This window comes from Delphinapterus leucas, chromosome 1, assembly GCF_059928025.1.
Source record: "Delphinapterus leucas isolate spDelLeu-1000000601 "Yukka" chromosome 1, BTC_Dleu_Yukka2, whole genome shotgun sequence".
In the NCBI taxonomy this organism is placed as follows: domain Eukaryota; kingdom Metazoa; phylum Chordata; class Mammalia; order Artiodactyla; family Monodontidae; genus Delphinapterus; species Delphinapterus leucas.
Genome location: NC_143129.1, coordinates 138957514 through 138983455, shown reverse-complemented (window position 1 = coordinate 138983455; position 25942 = coordinate 138957514).

The following is a 25942-nucleotide window of genomic DNA, read 5'->3' as shown; positions in this document are numbered from 1 at the left end:
TCACCCAAACATTTCAGTCTCCTCCTTAAAGTCCTTTAATGGCCCCCATATTAAAGCCAGGCTCCATGGACAAAATGATACTTGAGAGAGGAAATTTAACTTATCCAAGAACGATTCCCCTCAGGTTATTTTTTATTGAGTTCTGAATAGTTTATGTTAAAAAACTTAATTATGGAAATAATTGGGGCCTAGGTGATAGGAGTATTTAGATATGCCTCTGGCAGTGGTTAGGGGCACTGGCAAGGAAACTTCACCTCAGGCCATTTACAGTGACTGAGTCTCTAGAGAGCCTGACTGCTTCTGGCTCTCTGTTCTGTCTTGAGTGGAGACCTCAGGGCTCCCAATTCAAAGCATGAGTGATTTACTGGGGCTCCCCATCCACAGTAGGCCTTGGACCTCCCACGCCAACTTCGCAGCTGCCTCTGCCTGAACTGGCAGATATTCCTGGATAACCAGGGACTCCACCTGCCAGTCAGCTCTCTGGGTTTCTTTCTCCCAGGCCTGCCCCTGTGATTCTGCACTACATTTTCGTGTTCCTATTTCTTCAAGAAGAAATTTTTAAATATTTTATCCAGTCAAGTGTTGACTTGCATTCCTTATTCCTGTATTATTGACGTCATACCACCCTTAGTTCTTTGTAAATAAAGAAGTATGAGAGCCCAGACTTGAAGCCAGAGGACCAAAGTACACTATCCATTTCTATCATTTACTAGATGAGTCACCTTAGGCAACTCACTTCATAGACTCAGTTTCCTATCAATAAAGATAAGAATTTTATCTTCCTGCATTAATGATTCTAGGTGCAATTCATTGAGACTTTGGGTAGAAAAGCATTGTAAATGTTAAAGTATTAATTAATATATAATTACATTGATATTTACTCCCAGACAAATGTGTGCCCACACGTGTGCTTTTGTCAACTGTTACCTAAGAATGGAGAATGGAAGTTGGTTATGAGACTGTGTGTAGATTAAGTTATCCTTTATCAATGTCAATTTTTTTCATTCATACATTTATTTGATTATTGCATGCCTGCTCTGCCCTGGGTCTGGTGCTAAGTCCTGTTGATACAGCAATGACACAGAACAATGCCTGAATTCAACAAACTCCTAAAGGGCTTTCTGAAGGTGTTTTAATTTCCAAGAACCCCTCCATGATCAGACCCACCTGTCGTACAATCTCCTGTCATTGTTAGCCTCTGTTACAATTTAACTTCAGGAGACTCATTATGATTTCACTTCTATTTTTATTTTATACTATTTGTAAATTTCTATTTCTACCACTATACTGCAATGCCATGATGGTCACTACTGTGTCCGAAGTATAATCTATAAATTATTGTTAAAGATATAAAAGAAATGAGTGAATGATTAATCAGATGGAGGTTAGAGGATCTGATAGGGTATGGTAGGAGATAAAATCAGAAAGATAGATGGGGCTCAGTTTGTAAGGAGCCTTGAATGGCCTGCTAAGCCATTATGTCTTTATACTTTAAATGGTGAGGAACCACAGGAAACTGAGATAATAGCATACACAAAGGCAAGAAGATGTAAATGTTCAGCCCAGCCATGAATAGAAGAACAGCAAGTAATCCTATCTGGTTAGAAGATAGCATGGTGTTGCCTCAGGTCATTGACTCAAAAAAGAATAAATGGGAGCACCTAGTTTCTTCTTATGACACATTTGGCTCCCAGATCTGGAGAACTGCTTTGCATTCTCCTGACTTTAATAAGATATTCTTAAAGGGAAGCACAATAGCACTGACTGGGATCAGATCTCTGGGGTTAGTTCCATCTCCTAACCCAAACCTGGGAGGCAGGAGCACTGCAGCAATGAAATATACTGACTGTGACTCTCTTGAGATTGTCAAGGACATTTCAGGATCATCAGTGCAAATATGAATGTTGATTGGCATGATCTTAAATGGGGTCACAGGAAGAGAACCCACAGGAAAAGCTGGAGCATGTGAATGGAAATCAGTGACTCTCCTACTTGGCTGACTCTCCCATTGCAGGATCTCAGAGGGTGGTGGGGGATTTGATCATTCATCCAGCAAATGTTTACTGAACACCTACAAGGTGTCAAGGTACTGCCTAAGCTAGACTCCAGGGATACAATGTTGAGGGAGTGGCCAGGGCTGCCTAGAAGTTCATGGTCTAGTTGGAGAGAACAGCAAGGACCAGGCATTTTAATAAAGTGTGATAAGTGCTCTGCTTCTAATGAAAACAAAATGTGAGTCCAGAGCAGTGGTCACTAATGTGGCAGTAGGTTCAGGAAAGGTTTCTGGGAGGAAAAAATCTTAAGTTAGACATTAAGCACAAGTCCAAATTAACCTAGTTAGAGGGAAATGTATTGGTCACAGTTTTTAGATGCAAGAAAAATAAAAGCTGATGCTACAGAAAGTAGTTTACCATGATTGCTATTATTATTACTATTATCAATAACAATAATAATGACAATATTTTTGAGCATGTACTAGGAACCAGGCATTGTTTCAGTCATAACGTATGTATGATTAATCCTTCCAAGCACTATTTGAAGTAGGCACTATTGTTATCCCCATTTTACAGATGAAGAAACTGATGTAAAGAAGTTATTTGGCTAGTGTAAGATTACACAACTAGTAACTGAGGTAGAGAAGATTTGGACTCAGGCTCTCTGACCTTGAAGCTTCTATTGTTGCTGTCTCTGTCAGAAAATAAGAGACAATGCTTGTTCCTTCCCTCTTGTGTCACAAGTTCCTGAGCCAAATTCTGATTGTCAGAGTCAAGATCATATGCTCGTGTCTTAGCCACAAAGTGGATTTGTAATGAAGTAATATTATTTCATCTGCTATGCAGTAAAACAATGTGCAGTCCCACAATGTATCTCAAAATGGAAGGTTCCCTACACATAGAAAAGGATCCTAATGATAGAAAAACAATGACAGGGATGAAAAATATTCCAGGCACAGGAAGACATCTGTAAAGGCATAGAAGCAATAGGCAGCAAAGGTGTTTCAAGAGACTGCAGGTAGTTGCTATGAACAGCACTTAGAATAAAAGTCTGGGTGAGTACGAGAGGGGATACAATTACAGCAGGCTCAGGTCATGAAGGGCCTCGCACACCACTGTGAAGGTGTTGGATTTTATCTCTAGGGTAATGAGGTAAGGAGTTCTAAGCAGAGGAAAGATGCAATCATATTTGCAATTAGAAAGATTCCACTGCATGCAGATAATGAAGGCAAGGAGAATACCACTATCATCCAGAACATGGCCATATAATTCATCGTGTCTAAATGGGGACCTATTTAAGAGTGAAGGGGAGTGTGCCTATGTATTCTAGAGAACAGGCATTTATGGTCACCACATTTCAAGTAAACAGAAGGGCAAGAGGAATAGATTGAAAGAAGAAAAATAAATTATTTGCAGAATAGTTTCACCAAGCAATGACCTATACCTTTCAAAAACATCATCTCATTTACTATTCATAATGGAATGGTTTTAGTTATACAAATTTTAAGGGAAACCAGTTCTTTGAGATTAAATTATTTGTCCACTCCAGTTCTGGCAGAACTGAAAGCATGACTTCTATCCAATTCTCTTTCCCCCTTCCCTACCCCACAACCAAAAGACTATTGCCCATCTGCTATAAACTAACACGGAAATTAAACACATGTCTTTTGGAGGTAGACAAGTCTATGTTTGAAGACTGGCTTTGCCACCATATATACACTGACTATACCAAGCAGCTGAAAATCTAAGTCTGTTTCTTCTTCTATAAAATAGGAATCCTAACGTTACATACTTCAAGGTTTGTTGTGAGAATTAAATAAAACAGCCTATTCAAAGATCTTAGCACAGTGCCTGGCACACAAGTGTTCAATATATGATTAGCCTTCATGTTACTAATGCTTGATATATTAACTGAACAAAATAAAGGATCAATGACTAAAACAAGAGGCTGTTTCTTTAACCGAGGCTGAGGCTATTTTAGTTTGGCTTGTTATTGGGAATTAGAGCAAAGCCAAGTCAACTGGTAGAAGGATATTTTGGCCCAGTAAGATATGGGAAGGTCAGCCTTCGGGGGAGCCAAAGAGGAGGAGTGAGGTGGAGGCTCATACACACTACTTTACCCACAGAACATCAGGCCAACAGATCATGTCTAAAGGGTTAAGCTAATTTCTAGGGATTTCAAAGAAATAGTTGTAAATGGAATTCAAGAAAAAGAAAGAGGCTATGATTGTAAGAGTATGAGAGAAATGGGTGCAAAAGCTGGAATTCTTTTAGCCCAAGAGAGAAAGGACTAAAAACCTACTCTCAACTTATAATATTCTCTATGGGAAATGAAGTTCTAAATTTCAAAGAGCTGGCTTGTAGAGTACTTTCGAAACAAACTGTTCAAGTTAAATTCTGCCTGTTCTTCTATTTTCTTATTTGTTGTGGGTCTATACCCATTTGTTCATTGATCATTTTCTGAGAAACTTCTATGTCAGGTAGAAGCTTTGCATTCTGGTGCATAAAAAGATGAATCAGAAACAGAGCTTACATTCATGTAACATACCAGTCTAGTGATAGAAATTAAATGTACCAAGAGTGCGCCAAAGTCCATGCAAAAAGTGCTAAGTGCCATAAAAGCAGAACAGGTAAAACATTAAGAAATTTAAAATGGAAAAGAGACCTAAGGGGAACCAGGGAATACTTCATAATGGCACTGGCCTTTGAGGTGGGCCTTGATGGGTAGATGGTTAAGGTGAACCAACCCCACAACCAAAGACTTTGGGAGGAGGAAACATGAAGTATATGTGGACCACAGGTGCTCTTGGGATGGTTGTTCAAATAAAGGCCTTTGGCTTTCTATAGTCAACATAAAAGAAGCAACCAACTTTCCTGACCTGCACCGTGGGTTGGCTGTCATTGAGAAGTTACAAGCACATTTGTCAGTGATGGTTTGTTGCCCCTTTCTTTTCTGTTCACCCTTAAAGAGACATGGAAGACAGACTAGATCATTAGCAAACCACACACCATCAACAGCTGCTTTCAGATGTTTTTAACCTAATTCAAATGCCACTTCCAGCTCATGGACAGTGCCTAAGGAGACTGATATAGCCCTACTAGCAAATGGTCCACGAGGCTAAACAGTGAGGTATATAAGTAATATTTACTAAAACTCTTCAAATTCAGAAAATGGCTTATTAGCAGCATGCTGTTATTGATGGTAAGAAAAATACTAGCTATTTCAATTACTTTATAGTTTTCAAATTCATTATCTTTTTTAACTTGCAGAGCAGTTCTAAAGGTTAGGAAGGCAGGGACTATTATTATTCTCCTTTTTTAATGGATGAAGAAATTGAAATCCAGAGAGCTTAGTAATTCTCCAGAAATCACAGAACTAATATGGACACAAAGAGGGTATGACTTTTAATTTTTGAATCCCCAATCCTATATTGCCTGCCACCATAGCACCAAACCTGTCTGAGAGAAAGATGGGACCATAATCTGAGGTATTTGCACTATTACCTGCATCAACTGTTCACTGTATTAGTGAAAAATATCAAATAAGAAAGTCCAAGATTTAGAAAAAAATTAAGAACAGGAGATAGTGTTTCTTCTTCCCTTTCTTCTCTAAGCAAGAAGGAATCCAGAACTGGGCATTTTGAAGGCAGCTCTCCTGGCTATGCATTATCATTTACCCGTTCTTTAATGGTCAATCTTCTGGGCTCTTTGAAAGACCTTACACCCTTCAGCCAGATGAAACTTGACAGGTAGCCTCTTTCAAATGACTAAAAATAAAACACACATACACATTACATTAATAAGTTTTGTTTGTTTGCTTGGATTTTTTATTTAAGAATACACAGAGAAAAAAAAGTTTCCATTGCTGCAGATCCCAGCCTCCAGGTGGATAGAACATTGCTCGAGAACTGGAAGGCCATTCTAGTGGCCAGCCTCTGTTGCTGCTGCACCAGCAGTAAATGTCCAGTGTCCTTCTCTGATGTCTGTCACTACCATGACTCACCCATTCTTCTCTTTCTGCTACCAACAATTCCTGGCTAGTCTTCTTGCTTACTCACACTTTTGTATTCATGTCTTCTGTCACCTCAAACATCCAGTTACTCCCATCCTCTATGTGCATTATGGCTTCTGCCCTCACTACTAACCACTGTTTCTATGTATTATATTCAAATTCGCTGAGGTCGGATCTAACCGGGTCATTTGGCGATTAACACACCTGTTGGATAGATTGATTATGCGAGGCCCTAGACTGCCCTTGAGCCAGTAATCTACCCCTGGCTCTGTCAGCTGCACCAATCTGCTAGGATCACTTGGGCAACTGTCCTATGAGGAAGCAGTGCTTCATAAACTCCTCTCCAATAAAATTAAAAAGAAGGTAGAGAATATCTGACTTATGAATTGTATATTTACATGGAGCCTAGAGGAAAAAAGGCCAGGAGAGTTAAATGGTAGGGAAATTCTAACACCATGAAGAACAGAATATTCAACTTCAAACAGTTTAGGCCTGATCCACTGTAGAACCAACAAAGGAATCATAAAGGAACATAACATAACTGAGAAATGAGAAGGCTCGACCACTTTCATTAAAAGACAAAGATAATGAATCATTCAGAGTAGAGAAAATGGCGCATTACATAGTTGTATGAATAGCCTGGAATAGTGAGAAGGACATGGGCTTTGGAAACAAACATTGTTTATACTCCTGTCTGGGCAGGCTTCTATTTGGGCAACCTTGGGTAGGCTTTAATTTATTCATCTTAGCATTGAGAATATAATACTTAATTCACATCTCTGTTGCAAGAATTAAATGAGAGAACATATGTAAAGTGTCCAGCATATAGTAAACACTCAGGGAATTGTACTTCATCTACTTCTATTTCTCAGTAATGAGTGAAAGACCTTATTATTGACACTCTCATACCTCATACTTGGTAAGTACTTGATAAGGATGGAACCTCTTTTGGTATTTGTATTTAATTGTTTCATAAACATTTATCATTTTGAATAATCTGTACAGTGAGTTTTTCAAGTGGGTGTATGTGTGAACACAGCGGAGTTTCTGGAGCCCCTTGGGGAAAATAAAAATGTTTGGGGAAGAAACAAATTCTGAAAAAACCTTTTATCCACTTTTTAAAATAAAGTATGTTATATTCTCAGTCCAAAAATATTATTTGCACATTATGAAAATATGTTGAAAAAATGGAAGTGTAAAAGTGAAGGAAGAGAACTAATCAGAGTTCCTCTCTCCAAAGAAAACGTCTGTTATTGGTGAAATATATTTCATTATAGTTTTCTACACTTTAAGCATATTTTTGTTTATTTGTTTTACGTGATTGTTATTTTATTTTTTTGCAGTACGCAGGCCTCTCACTGTTGTGGCCTCTCCCATTGCAGAGCACAGGCTCTGGACGCGCAGGCTCAGCGGCCATGGCTCACGGGCCCAGTCACTCCGCAGCATGTGGGATCTTCCCAGACCGGGACAAGAACCCGTGTCCCCTGCATTGGCAGGCGGACTCTCAACCACTGCGCCACCAGGGAAGCCCTAGTTGTTATTTTATTGAATAGACAGTTCCTCACACTGATTATATGCCCTTAAAATTATACTATATTTTTCATGTCATATAAGCTCTTCACATTGAATCATATTTAAAGTCTGTGTAATAAACCAGTGAGTGGATGTGTGTTCATTGACTCAAATTTTCTTCATAGCCAATTGGCTAGGTTCTTTTTCTTTTTTGTTGTTTTATTTTGTTTTGGCTACTATAAACAATGCTGCATTAAAAATTAATTGCATAACCTCTTCCTACACCTTTGATTATTTCATGAGACTAGATTGTAGAGTAAGTATGTCTCTTTAGGAATTTAAAGAGTGCATTTCACCATATCTGTGATAACATTACATACTCTAATTTTTGCTCATTTCATAGTTCATAAGTCTCCTTTTAGGGGCCCTGGGGTTCTAGGCAGCTCCAGTAATTCTTCTTCTGCTTTCCTGAAGCTTCTACCCATTGCTCCTTCTACCAAATGAGATCACACAGAAAGAAAAAATATCTGCTCCTGCTTCCATATGACAGCCCACGAGATAACTGAGGACCATTCTCACATCCTAAAACTTCTTTTTGGCAACAGAAGAAAATGCCTAAAACTGTGACTATTTTTCAGGAAAATACAAGTTTATAACAAATGACCCTAAACTTTTTATAACAAAGTTTTAAGTTTGAGCACTGGGGTTCCCAGGAAAAAAAGTCTTATGTCCAACACTTTTCACTGTTGCCTATACCATAGTTCCTCAGTGGAATAAAGAATACTCTATTCCCTACTGGAGTAGAGAACTGAATCCAGAGACTCTAAACAATAACACTATCAATAACAATGATAACAATGATAATAGCTAACATCTGACTGCTTACTATGTGCATTGTTTTAAGGGCTTACTGATATTCTCTCAGTAACTCTCAAATAATGTTATGAAGTTTATACACAAACTGTTCTTACATAGAGTTGAATCCACTTGTTTCAAACATGAATAAAGAGAGAAAGTAAAAGGGAGAAGAAAATCCATGTTCATTAAGGCCAGGTAGGTTACCCTATGTGTTCATTTGATATTGCTGCTGTTACAAATTACCACAAACTTAGTACTTAAACTAGTGTAAATTCACTAACTTACAGTTTGGTATGTCAGACTCCAATACTGATCTCAGTGGGCTAAAAAAATCAAGGTATCAATATGGCTGCATTCCATCTAGAGACTGTTTCCTTGCTTTTATCAGCTTCTTGAGGCCACCTGTGTTCCTTAGTTCATGGCCCCCTTTCTTCGAAGTCAGCAAAAGCGGGTTTAGTCCTTCCCACCTTGCATCTCTCATCTCCCACATTTCTTCCATTGTCGCATCTCTCTCTTTGTTTCTCTTTGTGTGTCTTTCTGATCACAGCTGGAAAATATTCTCTACTTTTAATGACTCATGGGATTAGATCAGGACATAACTGACTAACCCAGAAAAACCTTTTCATCTTAAGGTCTGTAAAACTAATCACACCTGCAAAGTCCCTTTTGCCATGTAAGGTTCCTATCATAAGGACATGAACATCTTTAGTGTGCCATTATTCTACATATGACAACCTAAATATGTGATTTCATTTATTCTTCCCAGGAAAGCCCCAAGGCAAGTGCATTCATTATCAACTATTGTATAACAAATTACCCCAAAAGTAAGGGACATAAAATAGCATTTATTACCTTGCAGTTTCCTTAAAGGGTCATGAATCTGGCTGAAGCTCAGCTGTATCCCCTCTTTTAAGGTCTCTCACAAACCTGTAATCAAAGTGTCACTCAGGCTGCAATCTCATCTGAAGTGTCAACTGGAGATAAATCTGCTTTCAAACTTACAACATGGTTACTGGCAGGATTTGGTTTCTCATAGGCTGTTGACTGGGGGCTCCAGTTCCACCCAGCTGTTAGCCAGAGGCCAGTCTCAGTTCCTGCCTATGTGGGTCTCCTGTATGGCAACTTTCTTCTTCAAAGTGAGTAAGCAGAAAGAGTGAAAGTATCAGCAAAACAGAAGTCATAATCTTGTACAACAAAATCTCAGAAGCGGCATGCCATCACTTTTGCCATATTCTACTAGTTAAAAGAAAGTCACTAGGTCAATATATGCAGTCCACATACAAAGAGAGGAGATTACACAAGGGGTGACTGTACGAGAAAGGAATCACTGGGAGCCTTTTCAGAAGCAGCCCAACACAGTGTTTGTATCAATTAGCTATTGCCACATAACAAGTCACCACAAAACTCAATGGCTTGAAGTGAAAATTATTCATTCTTGTTTACATGCCTGTGAGTTAATGGGGCACATCTGATTCAAGCTACAGTTTCTGCTGACCTTGACTCCTTGCTGTAGATTCTGTGTAAGTTTGCTTCATTGGAGCCCAGGCTGAGGAGTCTGCAAAATCCTACAGAAGTTTTTTTTTTGTGGCAATAGCAGAAGTGCAAGAAGGAAAAAGAACCGTGGGATACTTCTAAGGTTATCACACTGTAACTGCCCCCCCCGCATATCCCATTGACCAAAGCAAGTCATATAATTAAGCCCAAAGTAAAAGGACAGGAAAATATATATCCCTCTAGATTTTCCTCTAGTGGGAATAACTGCAGTCACAACCTAAAGCCAAGGATCCAGGAAGACGTGATGAATTGGAGCCAATAATTCTACTTCCCATAGCATCATTACTCACATTTTACAGATAAAGAAATTGTGGTACTGAGAAGCTAGCTGACTTTCCCAAGATTGCATAACTCAAATCCAGATTTGTCTGACTTCAAAATTCATTCTCCCTTGTTTTATACCACAAAGTCTCAAGATATATTCTCTGAATTAGTTTTTTCCAAATAAGGGAGTTTATAAATTGACATCTAAGAAATTCTTTTGCTAACAGTGATTAAAAATTCCATTTTGCTCTTTGTGTCTCCTGTTCCAATTTATCAGCCTAAATTTGTAACATGGGCAGGAGCATGGAGATAAAATCAGCTCTGAAAATGAGAAAATGGATTTTCTTGCCATGCCTTTGAATTACAAATGGTCCCAGTCCACAGCAATCATGGCTGCACCTGGAACACTGCACAGGTCCCATGAATAATCCATGTTCCTTACACACTCCTCCCTGCCGTGCTGACTCAGCAACTCTTCTCCTACTTTCGGTGAAGCAACAGCAGCGTAGAAATCAGGTGAAGTGTAAGAATGCAACAACACTATGAACATTTGGTTGAATCTTGAAGGCAGACAAGGGACTTAAAAATCTAATTAGAGTTTAACCAGACTGCAACACTTTCCTTCTTAGAACAGTCCATTCCCTTCAAGATTAAGTCTAGTCTCCTTTATGTGGCACACAGGAACTTTCATGATTTCACCATTGCCTATCTGAGCAGACCATTATCCTCCCGTTCTCTGACCTTCAACTTGATCCCCCGTGCCACCTCCCTCACGCTCAAAGCCAGATATACCTAACTATTTGGACTTCGCCAAAAGCAAACATATTATCTGCAATCCTTTGCACTGTCGGTTCCTTTTCCTAGAAAACTCTTCCTTCCCTTTGTCACTGACCTAAATGGAATTCCTTCTTTCAGAAGCAGCTCAAGGGTCACATTTTTCAGAAAGTCTTTCCTAACCTCACCCTCACCCTGGCACCCAGCTTGGCAGCTCGGGGCTTCTTGTCAAAGAAGTATTTTGTGCTTCCAACTATAACCCTTATCAATCTACATTAGAATTACCTCTTTACTTGCTGTCAACCCCACAAACATTGAACCCTTTAAAACTAACAATCTTTTGATTCTGAATTCACATTTTTCTCGGCACAGTGCCCAGCAGTCATTAAATGTTTGCAGAAGAAAAGATTGGGAAGAGAATAAAAAGGAAGAGAGGAAGAAGGGAAGGAGGGAGGGAGGAAGATAAGAAGGGATGGAAGGTGGTAAGAAAGCATGGAGGGAGAGGGGGAAGGAAGAGGGGAAAGAGATGAGGGGAAAGGGAAAGAAAAAAAGAGGACAGGAGAAAAACTAAGATCCTATATGAGAAGGTATTTTGTAAATAGCACATGGCTGCCTAACTCTAAGGAGCCCTATTTATTTTCACCTGGAAAATGCTGATGTGCATGGCTGGCTATTCCTAGGCAAGACTGCGTTCCCTTACTCCAGCAATTCAGACCCACTAACATCCTTTGTAAATTCAAACGAGGGAACTTTTTAAAGAGTGGAGTCTCTTAACCAGTTCCTCAATGTGCTCCAGTCCGATCAATAACCAGTCCAGATGACAAATTAATGTTAAATACAGTTTGAAGAATGGCAAGAAAAAAAATGTAGTAGGAGAGGATTAGTGCAGAGCCTCTCCAGAATTGTGGCCTCACAGAATGTTTGAGGACCCTACTGAGAGTCCGTGGCTAAGAGGTAAGAGAGCTAGGAAGATGGACTGTGGGTTAGTTTGGAGATGATCAGTAATCGGGTGGGTGGGAAGGCCCTCTGGAAATGGAATTCTCTTTCCTGCTGTAGAAATGGGACTCTCGAGTCAACCTGAACAAGAGTTTCGAGTTAATAGTTCCAAATGCCAAATGCTGCTATTTTTGCTTCAATGCCACAACTGACTGTGATTGCTTGATGGTTTTGAAGCCGCCTTTACACTCTAATAATGTTGTGAAGTCACCTTTACACGCTAATAATTGAACTTTGTGAGTTGCACCTGAGGCTTTACCATACCTGATAAGGCTCTTAATTGATGTTTTAGTATAATTACTTGGAAAACATCCTTGGAAAGAATAGTTTGAACAGAAGATAAATCAAATATGTTCTAGGATTATTCTTTGCAGCCATAGGATAACTGCTTCTCCTTATGTCCCTTGCTCCCTGCAAAATCAACAACTTTATGGTGTTAACTCTTCAAAAAGATGCAAAAACCCTGGAAGTTTTGCTCTTCTAAGAGAAAGACCCTTATTTTTTTTCCTGTGAAATTACCACAGCGTACAGCTGAAGAAGGGAGATGTGGCTGTCATGATCTAGGGTTGCCAAGCTCCTGACCCTTTCCCTAACTTTAAAATGGTATTTGGATTTGAGTAGAAACAGCAATGCACTTAGAGCAACTTACTAGCTGAAACTCTTTGAGCCTCAATATTTTTCCATTGTAAAAAGGGAAAATAACTTATTTTCACTGGACTATTGTGAGAATCTAAAAAATTTGAAGGATAAAAAGCAAAGCAAAAGCTAAGCTAGTCTGTGTGATTGGAGAATTATGGATTAAAATAATTGAGGGCTAGAATTAGTTTAATTAGAGTAGATAAAGTGTAGTAGTCTGTTCTGGCCGCCATAACAAAATACCAAAGATTGGGTGGTTTAAATAACAGAAATTTATTTTCTCACAGTTCAGAAGACTGGAAGTCCCAGGTTACATTCTGACAGGGCTTGCTTTCTGATGAGAGTTCTCTTCCTGGCTTTCAGATTGCCTCTTTGGCTTCACATGGCCTTTCCTCTGAGCTTGGACAGACCAGACAGAGAGACAGCTCTCTGGTGTCTCTTCCTCTTCTTTTAAGGACACCAGTCCTATAAAATTAGGACACCCCTATGACCTCATTTAACCTTCATCATCACCTCACAGGCTCTGTCTCCAAATATAGTCACATTGAGGGTTAAGGCTTCAACGTATGAATTGGAGGGAGGGCAACACATACATTCAGTCCATAACACACAGGTTACCAAAGGACTTTTCTTCACAAGTATCTTCCTTTACCACTTATAGAAATCAGACATGGCTTTTACATTCCACTTATCATATTTTAGCCTGGTTTAAAACTTTTCAAAGAATTCTTCTCTACTGCCTCTGCAGGACTAATCCCTGCCTTCTCTTTGCATCTGCTAGAACTCTCCTGCCCAATAACAATTAGCTCATAATCATTTGTCTGTTTCTCTTAGGAAAAGTGGAGGTTTCTCTGGGTCAGAAGACATCTCTTCCTTTCAATTTTACAATACCAGATTATTGAGGATTCTCAATATGGTATGGTAAAAACATGAATATATTTTAACTTTTTTGCCATTAACACCTTCAGTCACATTCTGATAAATCACCTTTTCCAGTTTCTTTACATCTTGAGCATATTTTATCATTTCTAGGTATTTTTCATAACTGAGAATATAGCTGAAAACTTTAACCTCAAAATTGATTTAAAATTCATCTCTTCCCTTTTCTCCAGCTAAGCCTTGGGCTGTGACCCTGGTTTATCAGAGTAAGGGGTCAGAGACAGACTGGGAGGCTGGGATATGAGATCCATGCAGGCCTCAGTATAGATACATGCAGGCCATGCAATGCTCAATTCTAGGGAGCAGGATTCATACAACATACCATATGACCCTTTCCCTATGTTGTCCAGTACACGATCTGCACAACCATAGAAGAAGCCCTGAATACACAGTCTTCTAGTCCCTCTTCTAGGTCCAATTATCCCAGAGTTTTATAAGGACTGAAATAAGAATAGGGGAAGCAGATGTCATCTTATATAACTAGTCATAATATTAGTAAAGGGAAGCCATCTTTGATCTTGCCCTGATTTTGTCTGGTTCATCTTCTCCTGGTGATTTTCACAAATAACAACAATTATAACAAATAGTAACTATAATTATACAGATATAATATATAATGCTTCTTGAGTACTCACTACCATACTTCATAAATTCTAAAATACATTCTTTCATATTCCAATATTTCTTAAATAGCAATGTGACTTATAATTGATGATGTATCATAGTTTAATTGTCAGAATTTTTGTCTTTGTGGTACTTAAAGTGAAAATGAATCTAACAATTACTGGCCTCTGAGAACTAATGAAATATAGAATATACAGGACAGTTCTAAGCAATTGTGCTAACTCATCTAATACAATGATACTCTTAGATTAGCTATGATTACTAACCCATTTTACTGACAAGAAACCTGTGATAATGAGGTTAAGTAAGCTACCTACAGTCCTACCTACTAAGTGGAGGATGTAGTGAAATGTGTGTTGATGGGGTACATCTTGGGCTTTCTTGGAGTGTTGTTTGGCTCCATCCCCATGTCCTACATCCCTGAAAAACCCCTCAGAGATAGACTGTAATGTCTCCTTCAGCCATACCAGTGATACATTTCCCAAATATCCTGTCTAGGTGTGTGTCCCCATGCTTGGGGCTCCTGGACAGCCCCATAGCTCCTGCTACTTCTCTACCCTATGGGCTCCTTCACATGGAGCAGTGTGATCTGCTAAGGCTTTCCTTTTCATTCCTTATGACTGAACAACCATTATTTTACCCCCAGTTAGATAACCTTATAATCTTTCCTTGGCTCCTTATTTCATTTTGCTCCAGTAAACACCTTACATTCAGGAAACCCGATAAAGAAAAAAATAGCATTCTCTGTACAAATTAAACCTCCCACCTTCCAGATACACACATCAAGCCCTCCCAAAACTCTATCACCAAGGTTCCAAGACAGTATCCAAATAAGACTGAAGATTATTCAACCTAATAAGTCCATTCAGTCAGGCAGCAAAATGCCAGTCTCCACATCTTGCAGCTACTCCATTCTCTGCAAGTAATTCCTTGGAAGTACTTCTCACTCCCACCCCCACTCCTAGCTTTCAGATGAAAGGGCACTTCCTCTACAGAAATATTGTATTTTTCATACAACTGAAAATACTATGCTTCCCTTAGATGAAGTTGGGGAGAGAAGGGGTCTGATTATCTTTTTCTGTTTTTTTTTTTTTTTTTTGCGGTACGTGGGCCTCTCACTGTTGTGGCCTCTCCCGTTGCGGAGCACAGGCTCCGGACGTGCAGGCCCAGTGGCCATGGCTCACGGGCCTAGCTGCTCCGCGGCATGTGGGATCTTCCCGGACCAGGGCACGAACCCGTGTCCCCTGCATCGGCAGGCGGACTCTCAACCACTGCGCCACCAGGGAAGGGAAGCCCCTGATTATCTTTAAATTGTGAGGATCTAGGATCTTTGTCCTCAACTCAGACCCTATTCAATAATTCTGGCAATAGACATAACCAATCAATCTTCTGTTTCATGATTTTTTCCCTGAATCTAAAATATCATGGAGCAGCCAGACCTTCCTTTTAGAGAACTCACTGTATAGAGCATAGTTGACTGACAGCCTCCTGTGGCCACAACTTTGAATTTAATGTAGTATCACATCGAGGCCACACTTCCTCCAAGCTGCTCCCAGCCAACAACTGGGCATGGTAGGAAAGGTGTGAGACCCAGAATATTAATGTCCCAAACAGGATTTCTTGAATGGGCACCCTTTTGTTAGCAACTCCCCATCAGCCTAGTCAAATCCTTCTCAGAACTGTGCTATAGTCTGAGGATTTTCCAATTCAATCTTCCCTCCTTCTTTCACTCCTTTCACAGGTGCCAGACTGAAATTATGGTCTGAAAGTTCTTCTTGCCTACTTCTGCTCCCCCTCCCTTTATCTTTTGCAAGTCTTTCCTCCAATAACTCTCTTGCACATCTAATTATCTAATTCTTGGAGAATGTACACTGACTGCCTGGCCAGATAGGAAGCATTCATCACCTGAAGATTACACAGGCACTTTTTCTACAAAACACAACTACCTCCTGAGAAGAATAAGATGTATATCTATTTTAGAATTTGACATTGACAACCACTACCTTCATGAAACTCCTCCCTCAGCTTCTGAGACTACATAGATCTTAGAAAATTATGAGTAATATTCGTTCATTTGTTTTATTTTCCAGATTCCATATACAAGTGAAAACATACAATATTTGTCTTTATCTGTCTGACTTCTTTCACTAAGCATAATACCCAAATATAACAAAACAGAAGCAGACTCACAGATAGAACAAACTAGTGGTTACTGGGGGCGGGGCTGGGTGCAGCAAGATAGGGGAAGGGCATTAAGAGGACAAACTCCTAGGTATAAAATAAATAAGATGAGGAAGATGGCAGAAGAGTAAGACGTGGAGATCACCTTCCTCCCCACAGATACATCAGAAATACATCTACACGTGGAACAACTCCTACAGAACACCCACTGAACACTGACAGAAGACCTCAGACCTCCCAAAAGGAAAGAAACTCCCCACGTACCTGGGTAGGGCAAAAGAAAAAACAGAGACAAAAGAAAAGGGACGGGACCTGCACCTGTGGGAGGGAGCTGTGAAGGAGGAAATGTTTCCACACACTAGAAGCCTCTTCGCAGGCGGAGACGGCGGGTGGCCGAGGCGGGAAGCTTCAGAGCCACGGAGGAGAGCGCAGCAACAGGGGTGTGGAGGGCAAAGCAGAGAGATTCCTGCACAGAGGATCGGTGCCGACCGGCACTCACCAGCCCGAGAGGCTTGTCTGCTCACCCGACGGGGCGGGCGGGGGCTGGGAGCTGAGGCTCTGGCTTTGGTTGGATCCCAGGGAGATGACTAGGGTTGGCGGCGTGAACACAGCCTGAAGGGGTTAGTGCACCACGGCTAGCCTGGGGGGAGTTGGGGGAAAAGTCTGGAGCTGCCGAAGAGGCAAGAGACTTTTTCTTGACTCTCTGTTTCCCGGTGCGCGAGGAGAGGGGATTCAGAATGCCACTTAAAGGAGTTCCAGAGACGGGCCCGAGCCACAGCTATCAGTGCAGACCCTAGAGAAGGGCATGAGGCGCTAAGGCTGCTGCTGCCACCACCAAGAAGCCTGTATGCAAGCACAGGTCACTATCCCCACCTCCCCTCCCGGGAGCCTGTGCAGCCCGCCACCGCCAGGGTCCCGTGATCCAGGGACAACTTCCCCAGGAGAACGCACGGCGCGCCTCAGGCTGGTGCAACGTCCCACCGGCCTCTGCCGCCGCAGGCTCGCCCCGCCCTCCGTACCCCTCCCTCCCCCCCAGCCTGCGTGAGCCAGAGCCCCTGAATCAGCTGCTCCTTTAACCCCGTCTTGTCTGAGCAAAGAACAGACACCCTCAGACGACCTACATGCAGAGGCGGGGCCAAATCCAAAGCTGAAACCCAGGAGCTGTGCGAACCAAGAAGAGAAAGGGAAATTTCTCCCAGCAGCCTCAGGAGCAGCGGATTAAATCTCTACAGTCAACTTGATGTAACCTGCATCTGTGGAATACCTGAATAGACAATGACTCATCCCAAATTGAGGAGGTAGACTTTGGGAGTAAGATAGATTATTTTTTCCCCTTTTCATGTTTTTGTGAGTGTGTATGTGTATGCTTCTGTGTGAGATTTTGTCTGTATAGCTTTGCTTTCACCATTTGTCCTAGGGTTCTGTCCCTCCTTTTTTTTTTAACTTAAAAAAATTTTTTTCTTAATAATTATTTTTTATTTTAATAACTTTATTTTAATTTATCTTACATTATTTTATTTTATTTATTTTATCTTTTATTTATTTTATCTTTCTTTCTATCTATTTTTTCTCCCTTTTATTCTGAGCCGTGTGGATCAAAGGCTCTTGGTGCTCTAGCCAGGAGTCAGTGCTGTGCCTCTGAGGTGGAAGAGCCAACTTCAGGACACTGGTCAACAAGAGACCTCCCAGTGCCACATAATATCAAACGGCGAAAATCTCCCAGAGATCTCCATCTCAACACCAGCACCCAGCTTCACTCAACAACCAGCAAGTTACAGTGCCGGACACCCTATGCCAAACAACCAGCAAGACAGGAACACAACACCACCCATTAGCAGAGAGGCTGCCTAAAATCATAATAAGGCCACAGACACTCCAAAACACACCACCAGATGTGGACCTGCCCACCAGAAAGACAAGATCCAGCCTCATCAACCAGAACACAGGCACCAGTCCCCTCCACCAGGAAGCCTACACAACCCACTGAAACAACCTTAGCCACTGGGGACAGACATAAAAAACAATGGGAACTACAAACCTGCAGCCTGCAAAAACGAGACCGCAAACACAGTAAGATAAGCAAAATGAAAAGACAGAAAAACACACAGCAGATGAAGCAGCAAGGTAAAAACCGACCAGACCTAACAAATGAAGAGGAAATAGGCAATCTACCTGAAAAAGAATTCAGAGTAATGATAGTAAAAATGATTGAAAATCTTGGAAATAGAATGGAGAAAATATAAGAAATGTTTAACAAGGACCTAGAAGAACTAAAGAGCAAACAAACAATGATGAACAACACAATAAATGAAATTAAACATTCTCTAGAAGGAACCAATAACAGAATAACTGAGGCAGAAGAACAGATAAGTGACCTGGAAGATAAAATAGTGGAAATAACTACTGCAGACAGAATAAACAAAAAAGAATGAAAACAATGGAGAACAGTTTCAGAGACCTCTGGGACAACATTAAATGCCCCAACATTCAAATTATAGGGGTCCCAGAAGAAGAAGAGAAAAAGAAAGGGACTGAGAAAATATTTGAAGAGATTATATTTGAAAACTTCCCTATTATGGGAAAGGAAATAGTTTATCAATTCCATAAAGAACAAACAGTCCCATACACAATAAACCCAAGGAGAAACACACCAAGACACATATTACTCAAACCATCAAAAATAAAATACAGGGCTTCCCTGGTGGTGCAGTGGTTGAGAGTCCGCCTGCCGATGCAGGGGACACGGGTTCATGCCCCAGTCCGGGAAGATCCCACATGTTGCGGAGCGGCTGGACCCATGAGCCACAGCCGCTGAGCCTGCATGTCTGGAGCCTGTGCTCCACAACAGGAGAGGCCACGACAGTGAGAGGCCCGTGTACCACACAAAAAAAATAAAATAAATATAAAATAAATAAAATAAAATACAAAGAAAACGTATTAAAAGCAGCAAGGGAAAAACAACAAATAAAACACAAGGGAATCCCCATAAGGTTAACCGCTGATATTTCAGTAGAAACTCTGCAAGCCAGAAGGGACCGGCAGGACATATTTAAAGTGATGAAGGAGAAGAACCTACAACCAAGACTACTCTACCCAGCAAGGATCTCATTCAGATTTGATGGAGAAATTAAAACCTTTACAGACAGGCAAAAGCTGAGAGAGTTCAGCACCACCAAACCAGCTTTACAACAAATGCTAAAGGAACTTCTCTAGGCAAGAAACACAAGAGAAGGAAGAGACCTACAATAACAAACCCAAAATAATAAGGAAAATGGGAATAGGAACATACATATCGATAATTACCTTAAATATAAATGGATTAAATGCTCCCACCCAAAGACACTGACTGGCTGAATAGATACAAAAACAAGACCCCTATATATGCTGTCTACAAGAGACCCACTTCAGACCTAGGGACACATACAGACTGAAAGTGAGGGGATAGAAAAATATATTCCATGCAAAAGGAAATAAAAAGAAAGCTGGAGTAGCAATTCTCATATCAGACAAAATAGACTTTAAAATAAAGGCTATTACAAGAGTCAAAGAAGGACACAATAATGATCAAGGGATCGATCCAAGAAGAAGATATAACAATTGTTAATATTTATGGACCCAACATAGGAGCACCTCAATACATAAGGCAAATACTAACAGCCATAAAAGGGGAAATCGACAGTAACACAATCATCGTAGGGGACTTTAACACCCCACTTTCACCAAGGGACAAACCATCCAAAATGAAAATAAATAAGGAAACACAAGCTTTAAATAATACATTAAATAATATGGACTTAGTTGATACTTATAGGACATTCCATCCAAAAACAACAGAATACACATTTTTCTCAAGTGCTCATGGAATATTATCCAGGATAGACCATACCTTGGGTCACAAATCAAGCCTTGGTAAATTTAAGAAAATTGAAATCATATCAAGTATCTTTTCCAACCACAACGCTATGAGACTAGATATCAATTACAGGAAAAGATCTGTAAAAAATACAAAAACATGGAGGCTAAACAATACACTACTTAATAAGGAAGTGAACACTGAAGAAATCAAAGAGGAAATCAAAAAATACCTAGAAAAAAAATGACAATGGAGACACAATGAACCCAAACCTATGGGATACAGCAAAAGCAGTTCTAAGAGGGAAGTTTATAGCAATACAATTCTACCTTAAGAAACAGGAAACATCTCGAATAAACAACCTAACCTTGCACCTAAAGCAATTAGAGAAAGAACAAAAAAAGCCCAAAGTTAGCAGAAGGAAAGAAATCATAAAGATCAGATCAGAAAAAAAATGAAAAAGAAATGAAGGAAATGATAGCAAAGATCAATAAAGCTAAAACCTGGTTCTTTGAGAAGATAAACAAAATTGATATATCATTAGCCAGACTCATCAAGAAAAAAGGGTAGAAGACTCAAATCAATAGAATTAGAAATGAAAAAGGAGAAGTAACAAATGACACTGCAGAAATACAAAGGATCATGAGAGATTACTACAAGCAACTCTATGCCAATAAAATGGACAAATTCTTAGAAATGCACAGCCTGCCAAGACTGAACCAGGAAGAAATAGAAAATATGAACAGACCAATCACAAGCACTGAAATTGAAAATGTGATTAAAAATCTTCCAACAAACAAAAGCCCAGGACCAAAAGGCTTCACCAGCGCATTCTATCAAACATTTAGAGAAGAGCTAACACCTATCCTTCTCAAACTCTTCCAAAATATAGCAGAGGGAGGAACACTCCCAAACTCATTCTACAAGGCCACCATCACCCTGATACCAAAACCAGACAAAGATGTATCAAAGAAAGAAAACTACAGGTCAATATCACTGATGAACATAGATGCAAAAATCCTCAACAAAATACTAGCACACAGAATCTAACAGCACATTAAAAGGATCATACACCATGATCAAGTGGGGTTTATTCCAGGAGTGCAAGGATTCTTCAATAGACGCAAATCAATCAACGTGATACACCATATTAACAAATTGAAGGAGAAAAACCATATGATCATCTCAATAGAGGCAGAGAAAGCTTTTGACAAAATTCAACATGCACTTATGATAAAAACCCTGAAGAAAATAGTCATAGAGGGAACTTTCCTCAACATAATAAAGGCCATATATGACAAACCCACAGCCAACATCATCCTAAATGGTGAGAAACTGAAACCATTTCCACTAAGATCAGGAAAAAGACAAGGTTTCCCACTCTCATGACTATTATTCAACATAGTTTTGGAAGTTTTAGCCACAGCAAAAGAGAAGAAAAACAAATAAAAGGAATCCAGATCAGAAAAGAAGAAGTAAAGCTGTCACTGTTTGCAGATGACATGATACTATACACAGAGAATCCTAAAGATACTACCAGAAAACTACTACAGCTAATCAATGAATTTGGTATTGTAGCAGGGTACAAAATTAATGCACAGAAATCTCTGGCATTCCTATACACTAATGGTGAAAAATCTGAAAGTGAAATTAAGAAAACACTCACATTTACCATTGCAACAAAAAAGAATAAAATATCTAGGAATAAAACTACCAAAGGAGATAAAAAACCTGTATGCAGAAAATTATAAGACACTGATGAAAGAAATTAAAGATGATACAAATAGATGGAGAGATATACCATGTTCTTGAATTGAAAGAATGAACATTGTGAAAATGACTCTACTACCCAAAGCAATCTACAGATTCAATGCAATCCCTATCAAACTACCAATGGCATTTTTCACAGAACTAGAACAAAAAATTGCACAATTTGTATGGAAATGCAAAAGACCCCAAATATCTAAAGCAATCTTGAGAACAAAAAATGGAGCTGGAGGAATCAGGTTCCCTGACTTCCAACTATACTACAAAGCTACAGTAATCAAGACAGTATGGTACTGGCACAAAAAGAGAAAGATAGATCAATGGAACAGGATAGAAAGCCCAGAGATAAACCCATGCATATATTTTCACCTTATCTTTGATAAAGGAGGCAAGAATATACAGTGGAGAAAAGACAGCCTCTTCAATAAGTGGCACTGGGAAAACTGGACAGGTACATGTAAAAGAATGAAATTAGAACACTCCCTAAAACCATACACAAAAATAAACTCAAAATGGATTAAAGACCTAAAGGTAAGGCCAGACACTATAAAACTGTTAGAGGAAAACATAGGCAGAATACTCTATGACATAAATCACAGCAAGATCCTTTTTGACCCACCTCCTAGAGAAATGGAAATAAGAACAAAAATAAATAAATGGGGCCTAATGAAACTTAAAAGCTTTTGCACAGCAAAGGAAAACATAAACAAGACCAAAAGACAACCCTCAGAATGGGACAAAATATTCGCTAATGAAGAAACTGACAGAGGATTAATCTCCAAGATATTCAAGCAGCTCATGCAGCTCAATAACAAAAAAACAAAAAACCCAATCCAAAAATGGGCAGAAGACCTAAATAGACATTTCTCCAAAGAAGATATACAGATTGCCAACAAACACATGATAGGATGCTCAACATCATTAATCATTAGAGAAATGCAAATCAATACTACAATGAGATATCATCTCACACCAGTCAGAATGGCCATCATCAAAAAATCTAGAAACAATAAATGCTGGAGAGGGTGTGGAGAAAAGTGAACGCTCTTGCACTGTTGGTGGGAATGTAAATTGATACAGTCACTATGGAGAACAGTATGGAGGTTCCTTAAAAAACTAAAAATAGAACTACCATACGACCCAGCAATCCCACTACTGGGAATATACCCTGAGAAAACCATAATTCAAAAAGAGTCATGTACCAAAATGTTCACTGCAGCTCTATTTACAATAGCCAGGAGATGGAAGCAACCTAAGTGTCCATCATCGGATATATGGATAAAGAAGGTGTGGCACATACATACAATGGAATATTACTCAGCCATAAAAAGAAACGAAATTGAGGTATATGTAGTGAGGTGGATGGACCTAGAGTCTGTCATACAGAGTGAAGTAAGTCAGAAAGAGAAAAACAAATACCGTATGCTAACACATATATATGGAATCTAAGAAAAAAAAAAAAGGTCATGAAGATCCTAGGGGTAAGACGGAATAAAGACACAGACCTACTAGAGAATGGACTTGAGGATATGGGGAGGGGTAAGGGTAAGCTGTGACAAAGTGAGAGAGTGGCATGAACATATATACACTACCAAACGTAAAATAGATAGCTAGTGGGGAGCAGCCGCATAGCACAGAGAGATCAGCTCAGTGGTTTGTGACCACCTAGAGGTGTGAGACAGGGAGGGTGGGAGGCATGGAGACGCAAGAGGGAAGAGATATGGGAACATATGTATAGGTATAACTGATTCACTTTGTTATAAAGCAGAAACTAACACACCATTGTAAAGAAATTATACTTCAATAAAGATGTTAAAATAAATAAATAAATAAGATACAAGGGTGTAATGTACAGCACATAGAATATAGCCAATATTTTATAATAACTTTAATTGGAGTCATCTATAAAAATATCAAATTACTATGTTGCACACCTGAAACTAATATAATATTGTAAGTCAACTATAGGTCAGTTTTATTTTTTTAATTTAATTTTTATTTTATATTAGAGTATGGTTGACTTACAATGTTGGTTAGTTTCTGCTGTACAGTAAAGTGATTCAGCTATACCTATACATGTATCCATTCTATTTCAATTCTTTTTCCATATAGGTTACTATACATCAATTTCTAAAAAGAAAATTATGAATAAGATTTCAGGGACTTCACAGACTTTCTGAAGCCCATGAGTTACGAAGCTGTAGTCTGCAAAATAAGGTCAGAATTCTTCGTAAGGCTTTCCAAAGCCCCAGTAAGCAGCCCCAGCCCAACTGAACGGCTTGTGATTTCTGGGAACGCTAGGCTCTTTCTCACCTCCGTGCCTTTGTACCTGCTGCTTCCAAACCTGAATTTTCATCTTGTCTTCCCTTCTGCCCCAACTCACTCCAGCCAGGTGTCAGCTAAACAACTTAACCACTTTGAAATCTTTTGCAAATCCCTAGCACAAGCACCCTTCTTTGTGCCCACTGCCCCCTTACTCGGATCACATCTTTGTTATAAATTTACAATTGTCTCTTTGCATGGCTTCCAAAAATATGAGCTCTTTGAAGACATGAACTGTGCATTACTTTTCTGAGGTTCCCAGTACCTAGTACAGTGCCTGCTACATGGTAAACACTCAGAGTTTTGTTGTTGTCACTGCTGTTGCTGGGTTTAGTGAATTAATACCCCACACTGAATGCTGGACCTACACAGCTGTGTGACATTAAGGGATGGATCCTCACAACAATTCTGAGCCTCAGTTTTCATTTCTGTAATGCAGAGATAGCAATGACTACTTCCCTGAAAGTACTATCATTAAGATCACTAACACCAATGTAAAAGATGCATTTCTGTCCTTTACTGCCCATTTCCAGTTCAGCACTATTGATAATGTCCTCCTTAAAACTCTCTGCTCTCTTCTCTTTTCCTTTTGTATTTTCTATCTTACTTACTTTCATCACAGTTACCAAGTCACCCAAGCCAAAACCTTGGGCGTGATCTTTGAATCAGCCCTCCTCTTTATCCGCCACTTCTACTGAATTACCTACCAAGTCCTATACATCTTACCTTCTACTGGGCTGCACCCTGCAGGCCTGCACACCTTGTAGTTGCCCAGCCTTGAAACCAAAGAAAGAGTCTGGATACAGCAACAGAGACGTCAGTGGCTTATGGTACAGGGGGATCTGACCTTGTACATCTGAAGCAAGGTCCTGGAGTGACACCCCACTGTTAACGGCAGACGGCAGGCAGGACGTGACAGCAATCTTTGCTACTCGGGGGAGAACGAGGCTACCTTTGTCAGGAAGAATTGATGTCAGGTGGGCTCAGGGTTACCAGGGACTAATTAAGCCCTATAATTAAGAGGGTTGGATAATCATGTGAGTGAAGCAGGGACTTGTTAAGCAAGGGATGTACGGAGAGCAAGAAAATACCCATCTTGAGTGGCCTGATCATATAGCTTCTAAATGTTTTATTTTTTCATTGACTCTAGCCTAGTTAGGCCACCATTACTCCTTGGATTATTACAATATCATATTAGTAAATAACTCGTCTCTCTGCTTTTGGCCCTAAGCCCCTCCAAACCATTCTCTATTCCAATGTCATAAATCTGACCATATCATTCTGTCACTGAAAATGCTTCATGGCCCCCTGCTGCCTAATAAAGCTAACATTTATTGACTGCTTGCTACCTGTCTAACAACAAAACTGTGGGGCAGTTATTGTTATTATTCCTATTATGCAAATGAGGAATTTGAAGCACAGAAAGGTAACAACTTAGCAAGTTACCAATATTTGAAATGATTTCAAGGTTCTCAAAAGAATTATATGTCCCTATATGATATTGCCCCTACTTGACTTGACAGCCTTGCCTTAAATTTCAATAAAACTTATGTTTCAACAGTACTAAACTGCTTTCCTTCACATTTCATTCTGTATCTTGCCTCAGATTCTTCATTCATGCCATTTCTGTGACTGAAATTCACTTTCTAGGCAAGT